The following is a 9,435-nucleotide window of genomic DNA, read 5'->3' as shown; positions in this document are numbered from 1 at the left end:
CTGCGCGCGTGGCGAATGTCGTGATACACGCCCAGTGTTACGTAAAGATTTTTATGGCAGTTTTATGTAGACCTACCCCACCGCGTGTCCGGCGACAAATCTGATTATCAGACTTCAGTCTTCAGTCTTCAGTTCAGTCTGCGACGAGTGCGAGGGGTCGCACGCCGTCCTCGACTGCCAGTGCCACTGCTATGCCAGGGTCACTCAACTCCTTCAAGTGACCATGGTGACTGACTGTGACTGTGCCACAGGGCCCTGTGGCGTCACCGAAACCAGGAAGCGGCGAAAGGAAGAATTGGCGACATCATTATGTCACATGGAGCAGAGAGTCTACCCTGGGCTGGTGTGTGTACCAAACGGATGTGTGCTGGTTTAGCTAGCTGGCAAATACACTTTGTATTATACTAGATGCCCTCTTTGGCAGTGCTTGTAGTGCTACAAAGTGCCAGTACATTGTATTAGCAAGACTGCCAAGAGTATACTCTTGGTATTAGGTAGATCTACAGTCGTGCATGCGATCATATCACTGACTCTGTGTTGCTTTAGGTCATGTGACTATGACTGTATGCACCCCCTGGTTCTAGTTCTGACCGTCCGGACTGCGTAAGTCCTTCGTAGAACTAGAAGGAGCGTAGTTTTGTTGTCCGACAACCCACCACAGCTGCAGACGACATTAGAAGAGCACTCTCGAATCTCGAGATGATCCGTGACGGCGAAACTCTAGCGATGAATGACAGTGCAGTGCAGTGACAATCACAGAAATGAGTGTGGAGTGTCAGTGAATGGCATGGTGCAGGCCATGATCTAGAGAACGTAACGTCGTTTCGGGATTACCATGTGCACATAATAATCCGATAAGTAGTCGTCACTTGCGATGATGAAGAGGTAGGTGTAGTTATAGAAGTGTGTGGTGATGGAATACGTCCGTTGTCTTCAAGTGCGTTTGCCCAGTAGACAAATAGAGGAGTAGTGTTTTTGCAAAGCGCAATGCGTAGGCGGACTAATTAGGATTCATCTGAAAGTAGCCTAGTCCGCAAACAGTGGCAGGGACAAGTCGTTACTTGTATCCGATTCGAGCAGTTCTACGTGGTTACGCGCTTCGTGGGAAAAGCAACGCACCAACAGTAAGACTAACAGCTGATGACCCAATAATGCATATGAAGAGGCTGGTCTAAGCTAAGCTACTTGCACTAAGTAATAGTTGGGGTACAGCTGACAGCCTGTAGTTGGCACCTTCATACAATCGTCATGTACATGGTTATCTTCACACATCTTCATACATCATCATACATCTGCACAGCTCTACTACTTGGCCATATCTTCCACTACTTGTCCATATCTTCCACTCAGGACCATGTCCATATCTTCCACTACTTGTCCATATCTTCCACTACTTGTCCATATCTTCCACTCAGGACCATGTCCATATCTTCCACTACTTGTCCATATCTTCCACTCAGGACCATGTCCTTATAACGTCCACTACTTGTCCATATCTTCCACTCAGGACCATGTCCTTATAACGTCCACTGCTACTGGTCATGTTCGAGTACAGTGTGCCTCTATTTTGCCTTTGAAACCACGGTACGCGGTCTATGATGACATTGGAAGTTGGGTTGGGTTTGGTAACAACTAATACATGTACTAACATTGTACATACATAGTACATTGTACTTGCCAATTCCTAGCTGTACTGCTGACGTCCAGTTGGAACGCTACTTATAAGGAAGATCAGACAAGGACAGGGCTGGTAGCAAGACATACAGTGTGATAGACTGATAGTGCCTCAGGTCAGGACCCGGTCAGGACCATGGTAATCCAATTTTGTCATGAGAAGAGTGCTAGATCCGGAACCTCCCCCAAATCACGTGAACTCACGCGGCCCAGCCGTACAGTACTGTAACACCGTTGCACCCTGTTATGTTCACCCTGTTACACTGTATAACAATTATTGTTTGCACTCTGGTTGCTGACTGTTACTGTTACAGCTCTGGGTACTCCTTTTGAGAACAGGATACGCTTCATGCAATGGTGTGGTCCAAGATGGTCACCGTCAGGGAATGACTATCTTCGTTACTCGGTACGTGATTCGTTAGACTCCCCCTTCGGAAGTCCAACCCCCCCCACGCACACGCACACTCACATAATCCTTGGATATCGAACTGGTGAGATTGTAGGCCGGTGTACTATAGTAGAATGACCCCCCAGCAGATGGACCCCCCGGGCATTGTACTATATATATAGTAGAGTGACCCCGGGGTCACTCTACTATTATAGTACAATGCCCGGGGGGTCGTTCTACTATAATTATAGTAGATTGCCCCCTGTCATTCTCAGTCCGTGCGCCAAATTCAAAAAAGTCGTCTAGAAGTTGCACTTTTATTTGCAACCGCGGGAAATTTGAGGGGTCTGAATGAGAAAATTCTCAATGGGACTCAAAATTGACAAACAAGACGACGACCAGCGCTCGAGCATAGTACCTTTTCGCCACTCCTTCGTGCATGATACCTATTCTAATTGATAAACACTACCCTCATGTTTCGTTTCATGCGCAACGGACGAAGCGAAGTGTCTTTTTTCGTCCACGAAAGAAAGGTAAGAAAATTGTCGTCTTCGCGACACCCTTCGGATTATTTAGTGGGGCATTGTGGGCCAAGGGTATTTTTTCTTTTTCTTTACAACAGTCCCCAGGTACTGAGACGGGGCTGATATCCTAGGAGTTCTGTTGGTGCAAAATGCCAGGTTACCGACTTATGGCGAGGTTTGTCCACCCAAAAATATGGGAGATTTCTTGGATAGCATACACACATAATACAGTGAATGGTATTGCAGTGGGCATCCAAAACGGTTGAACCAAACAAATATGGTATGATACCTAGAGGCTAGGCACACAAAAATCACTCAGGAATTGGATGCAAGTCCCGGGGCCTTGGTGCGTCATTACACCCGGACATTGAATGTTTGCCGGCGCACGGCTTTTGCTTCACCACTTCATACAAGTTTACGCACTCACTCAATTCGAAAGACTGGAACGAGACCAAACCGAATGTGACAACTAAGAGCGAGTTGTGCATTTCTTGGAACAACGTTCGGGCATTGCGAGAAGGATATCAGCAAGGTCCAAGAATGGCAGCAACAGCACCAGGTGATGATGGAGTACCAAGGAGCTTGTATCATGCACATTCCAGTGAGCAACAAGAGAAACCGTACTGTGGTACGTGAAATCAGAGCCTGGGCAGGATGATCGAGACTGTGCTACAGCGCCTCAATTGTGCGAGAGAACACAAACAGACCAGCAAGCACAGATCATGAACTGGTACACAACATTGACAAAGCACAAACCGCACAGCAAAGTTACAGGGCATAGCCGAGCGTTTTGTTGCCAATGAATTGATTGAGAAGGGAGCAGTATTCCTTGTAACATTGCATGGAGTATACGAGAACGCAGAGTCAGAACCAGGCGTAGCAAGGCAAGACGGCTACTGCACAGGGGACAGGCTTGACGATCACTTGCATACTCGCAATTTTGGTACAACCAGGAAATTAGGCATCACGTCATACCGAAGTGGCTTCGACACGCTACATTGCATTCATAGCTGTACGGTGAACCTGTTACACGAGCTTCTGTGAAACAGACAGCATGCCAATGACCTGCAAGAACCAACAAACGCAGCCGGTAAAACAAACGCTACATAACTGCCCAACATAAACTTGTACAAGTCATGCTGATGAGAAGCAAGAATGTGCTTGATGTTGGAAGTTATGCTCGCATATTCAAAAACATGCATGGAAAAACATCAATGACATTGTTCACGAATACAACAGATACATCATACAGGGAGAGTAAGTAATCCTTCCTCCGTTTTGTATACGCGCACGCGCGCGCGTGGTAGATAAATCCGTTTGGCATGACTTTCGATCGAGGTTGCGTTCATCGTAGAGATAGGTGAACTCGAAGCCAACACCTCTCACTTTCGCTCTACTGCCCCTTTGGGGCCGATGCGATCCTTGTGCCAAGTTGTGGTAGTGGCTCAACAGGACAGGACAGATGTGTGTGTGTGTGTGTGTGTGTGTGTGTGTGCGCGCGCGCGCGCGCATGTGTGTGTGTGTGTGTGTGTGTGTGCGTGTGTGCGTGTGTGTATGTGTAAGTGTGGTTTCTGAACTTTTCTCACGATCGTATAAGTTTCATTTTTTCGTGAAAACCCAGCTACTCTGTGACCGGTACAACCGCATGTCGTTTACTAGTATCTGGCGGTCAGTCACATGGCATGTCGGGTATCCAACAGCACCGCACTGACAGCTTATAGACCTTATATTTAGTATTTATAGTCCTACTTCAAGTAAATGTAGACAGTCAGCATCATGAACGTTGCCATTACGTAGAGTTAAATACAAGCCAGTTTCTAGAGATGAGCACGACTGTCTCAGGGTAATACTAGTGATAAATACAGGTACTTCGAAGTACTGTCTTTTTGATCTGTTAACACAAGATGGCTTTGTAGCTTCAGTCGTCCAGAATATTCATTTTATTTCGCGGTTGCCGCATAATTGACACGCAACTGTACTTGTGCAAGTCTCCAAACGCTACGTAATTGGCCGACATTTACTTGTCCACGGTGATGAGAAGCACGGCTCCTAATTTTTAAATCATGAAAGGATTACATACGCAGGTACATCCACACAATGTGCACTATCCTGAAGTCGTGGGCAAATATTCAAAATCATTCACCGAAAACAGAGAGGCGCACATACCGTAAAGTACCGCGAGAGTGCCCCACCTTGATTTCGCCGCGACAGATTTTACAGCCAGGGAAAGGAAAATCGCATGGCAGAGTGCAACGAAGTTCGTACGGCGTGAGCAACTTAGTGTACTAAGGTCACACTAAGCAGGTTTTTGTGTGAAGCTCGTGTCTGCTCCAAGGTACGGATTGTCTGCAGAACATGCAATATGTGTACAAAGTTCGAGTCGTATAACCTACAGACAGGAGACCACCTCCACAATACGACCCCGAAAGGACGAGATGGTGGGGCGCTCTGGCGGTACTTTACGGTACATGTAAATACGAAGGAACCACATGCGCAGCAAGGAGATTAGTCATTACTTTACTTATGAGTTGATGGATAGAAGTTTCCTTTCAGCTGACCATTACCACTCATGAAAGCAATAGTGAGTGCTGTTGTTCTGATTCACAGGTATATATTCGGCCCTTAGCGCAATGTGTTTTCGAAGCTAGGCACAAGATTTGCATGAAGAAATCATGCAAAGATGTGGCATAAGGCCCTACAAACATGACCTAGGTAAAGGGATGCCATTATTTGCATTTGCAGTACTTTGGCATAGGATAATTTGTGGATGATTGTGTTGATCAATTTCACATAATTTCACGACAGGTCATAGTTTATTTAGTGGGGTGTTGTGGGCCAAGGATGTACGACCATGTCTTTCGCATTTCGAACAAGTAGACACTTTCAACAATTCATACAAAAAATGCCTTCAGTGCAAAACATACCGTTCGGACACACCAGGCAGTCCTTTCCAGCCTGGATTTTCAAGTGCAGACGTATCCACGATGACCTTCGAGTGAACTGCGGCTTGGAACACTTTGAAGACGAACCACACACTCAAACTAACTAGACCACCGCATAGCTAGTGTATTCACGGAGCCAAAGAAGTCTCCTTCTGCCCCCACAGGGTCTTGGTTAGTTCTCTAGAAGGGACGAGAGCCATACCTAAATTCAATAAATTCTCCAATTCCAAAAGCCTCAAATGAAGGCGTCTTGGTGACTTCGTTTCCCGCGGTTGCAAATAAAATCAGCCCTTGAGTACCCCTTGGCGCACGGACTGAGGGGCCGTTTACATGAGAAAAATAAGCCCGGGCTTATTCAACCCTAGGCTTACGATAAGCCCGCCTTGATCTGTCACCCAGTCGTTTTAGAGCGCGCGTTTACATGGTCAGGCGGGCTTATTCAGCTCGCCCCGAGCTGAACTAGCCCTACCCTTGACCCCCGAGCTTATCCAACCCCCAGGGCTTATTTTGTCATGTAAACGGTCAAGAAGGGCTTATAAGCGAGTTTTCCGTATTTTTCGATTTTGCCTCGTGAACCTGAGAGAATGTGGCCGTGGACAGTGCGTCTCTTTTATTTATTTCTTGGTATGTTTTCTTCTGGTTTTTGTCCAGTGGAAGGTCCTAGCCCATCCTTCACCTTCTCGAAAAATAAGTGACAATTGGAAAGGCAGTAGAAACCTGAGCCGGCATTTCTTGATCCAAATTTCATCAAACACGAACATTTACCACTGCGTTCATGTGCGATTTGAAAAATATAATGCGCGCAGAACTCGCAGTCACTCACCTGAACTCAGCCCCGTACAACCGTCATGTAAACGGTTGAAAAATAAGCCCGAGGCGAATAAGCCCGGGCTTATTTTCCTCATGTAAACGGCCCCTGATTCTACTACAGAGTCCACCAGACTTGTCGTTTCGCACGTGCAGGTAGAAAGGGATAGAGTTTACACCAGGGAGTCGTAAAATACGACTCCCTGGTTTACACCACAGATTCCACGTGGACATTATGGATCGTGGCAAGAGTCCGGGGTTATGTACTCTTGATTGTGGGAATATGTGGTGAAAAGTCCACAACATTTGTACATAGGTCGCGCACTGTTCCTCTTTAGGAGACATGAACATCCCACCTTGTGTTGGATTGTTTTTGTTTTGGAGTTGGAAGAAAGTTTGTAAGTTCAGTGTTCCTTTGCGTTTTCTGTGTGCTCCTTGCTCCTTTTGGATTATTGTGTGTGTGATAGGTGCATTGATATTAAAACAGAGAGGTTCCAGGCTGTCCAAGAGAGTGCTCAATACCGAGTGGTAGAGCAACAAAAGCAAAAGGTGCAACCTGTGCCTGGCAGAGAAATTGGCAATCGCGCAAGCACCCAAGCACCTCTCTCTCAACAAAAGGAGTGAGCTTGTGTCGAAGTGTCGCCATGAGAATAGGTACTACTTTCGCTGGTAGTTCGCTTCGCCGGCCGAGGGGGGTCGTTGTACTATAGTAGAGTGACCCCGGGGGCAATCTCCTATATAGTACAATGACCGGGGGGGGGGCATTCCACTACGGGGGTCATTCTACTATATGACACCGGTCTGCAGTGGCCGGTGCAATGCCCCTAGAGTCTAGACCTTGCCCTTGCGAGTCAGTTTCCTATTGCATGCATGCTCCACTTCAAATAATTCATATTATTCATCTACTGTACTACTTGAAGTAGTATAGTCATGGTATTACTAATACCATGACTGTAACAAACAGGTTTATCTAATACCATTAGTAACTCGGATGGTGAGCCAATTAAATTATTGTGAAAAGAAGAAGGACAACATGTTACGAGTTATGACTAACTGTCCACCCGTGAACGTAACCAGATCTTATGCAGTTGTCATAGCCCGAGAGTGAGGGCTTGTAACTTTTAACTTACTGCTGATAGCTACTGTGCGTAGAACGTGGACACACTGTGTCTTCCGGACCGTAGTTGGAACAGTTATTGTACAATATACTATACGGTGTGTGCCGGCGAGGTCACCTACCCAGTGAGACTGTAAAATGATAGGTTTGGCTGCTGTCAATAGATGAAGCGCACGACTGTGTATTTGCAGTAGAAAGTGCAATACCTGTAGTTATGAATTCGCTTTATAGTAGTAGTACGCTAGGTGTGGATATGCGTGATTGCACCTGCTTGACCATTGACTGGCTATGCTTTTAATCAAGTACATGTTGCGGTCCAGACGCCGGGTCTAGGCTTGCCCCGTTCTAATACCCTTTCACACTTTGCGTATCTTATGATGACAGCCGCTTCTAGATCCCGCAGACCTGTGCGTACGCGCGTGTATGTGTGTGCGTGTGCGTGTCCGATCGCCGTTCCGCGCAGCGGACAAAGTAGCAGTTTAGCTGCATGTTTAGCAAGTACTATCGCTACTGCCGCTGCTTGCTGTTTTCTACAATGTGTTATATCATAGCATGCTGTTGCTTTTAGCGGGAGGTTCTTTCGGTGCTCTTCTCCCAAACAGTGAACATATTCTCTGCTCTGACGAGATCAGTTGGTTATGTGTGTGTTGGGTTAGGACTGGGTGAAGTTGCGTTATGCCAGCCGTGACTATACTTGTCACAAAACGTTCCGAGGGTTAGAGACGACACAGCCATGGGCGAGACTAACCGGAACGCTGTCCGAGCGAGTTATCACAAGTGGTGCTGTGACCAGGATGGCTGGCAAGAACGAGGCAACAAAGTTCACCATTCCTAGAAGAGGCGCGAAGATCTCGGCCAGGCGCTTGTAGACGGTGCAAGCGCAGTCTAAGTATATTGAAGATGTTCAATGTATCCTGCCTCACTACTGGTTGTGTTGTTGTGGGTGCGGGAACTGGCCTCCACCAGGGAATAAAGAGGTTTGTTCTCTGTTGTGCTCGATAGGCATGGCGCAGTGATGACTGAGCTGCCTTTTGTGATGAGAATTGCATGCTGCATGATGGGCATACAGTTCGTAAGGAGGGGTATGGATGTGTCGTATCTCTCTAGTCGGTTTGGCCTGGTCCTCAGGCTGAGATGCCAGCCGGAGTGATTAGGGTGAACTATTGGCGGCCTTGTGCGCGAGGAATCATGGCATGATGTTGAGAGGCATGCATGATGCGGCTTGCACTGGTCGGCTAGGCTAAATGTGTGATGAACGGGAATCCGGATGGCGCACGAGGCTACGCGAGATGTCGCGAGTCAGGCGTGGGATCGGGAAACCTGATGCGACGGTGGTCGCTTGGCATGTTCACACGGCGGTTAGGGTTACAGTGGTTGAGTACGCTGTGCCCACGTGCAATTGGGGTGCGTACTCGTAGGCGCTCGCGGGCCGTGATCGGACGGCAGCGGCGTGGCTGAGTATATCAGGCGAGCTGAGGCGAAGAGGACTGAGTTCTTCGCGGATCAGTCGTCCTGCTAGCACTATTTGTCTACTTTGCTCGTTCTTTTGCTGTGTTGACGATGGCTCAGCAACAGCAACAACAAGGCAGAGGTGTGAATGCGCCTGCTGCAAATGTTCATCAACCGTTAGTAGCTGGTGGTGCTGCTGCGGTGGGTGGCCCTGCTGCAGTGATGGCTGCAGCAGGGGGAGCGGTAGCTGGTGCTGGAGGAGCGCCAGTTGCTCCAGCGTTCGGGAGGCCTGCGGTGATGCCCGAGGCCTACGATGGTTCCGGAGACTGGGTGGAGTATATCCAGTACTTCGATCAGTGCGCGCAGGTGAACGGGTGGAATGACCCGCAGAAAGCGCAGTACTTAGCGGTACGCCTCAGAGGTGGGGCGCAACGCTTTTTGGCTACTATACCGGCTGCAAGACGGGCCGTATGGCAGCATGTGAGTGCGGACCTTGAGCGAAGGTTCGCACCACCTGCTAATGAGCGGCAGTTT

At 48.0% G+C, this 9,435-nt stretch overlaps 1 long non-coding RNA gene across 1 annotated transcript; it reads right to left on the bottom strand.

Moving 5' to 3' along the window:
* Positions 1 to 2,953: 2,953 nt before the first annotated feature.
* Positions 2,954 to 5,841, bottom strand: LOC135808953 (uncharacterized). Its single transcript, XR_010552150.1, has 2 exons — positions 5,511 to 5,841; positions 2,954 to 3,651 (listed from the first exon to the last, which is right to left on the bottom strand). It is a non-coding gene; the product is annotated as an uncharacterized LOC135808953 (long non-coding RNA).
* Positions 5,842 to 9,435: the final 3,594 nt, after the last annotated feature.

The sequence above is a fragment of the Sycon ciliatum genome, chromosome 2, assembly GCF_964019385.1.
Source record: "Sycon ciliatum chromosome 2, ocSycCili1.1, whole genome shotgun sequence".
In the NCBI taxonomy this organism is placed as follows: Eukaryota; Metazoa; Porifera; class Calcarea; order Leucosolenida; family Sycettidae; genus Sycon; species Sycon ciliatum.
The sequence above is the reverse complement of the archived record's forward strand: the minus strand, read 5'-3'. Positions and strand labels throughout refer to the sequence as shown.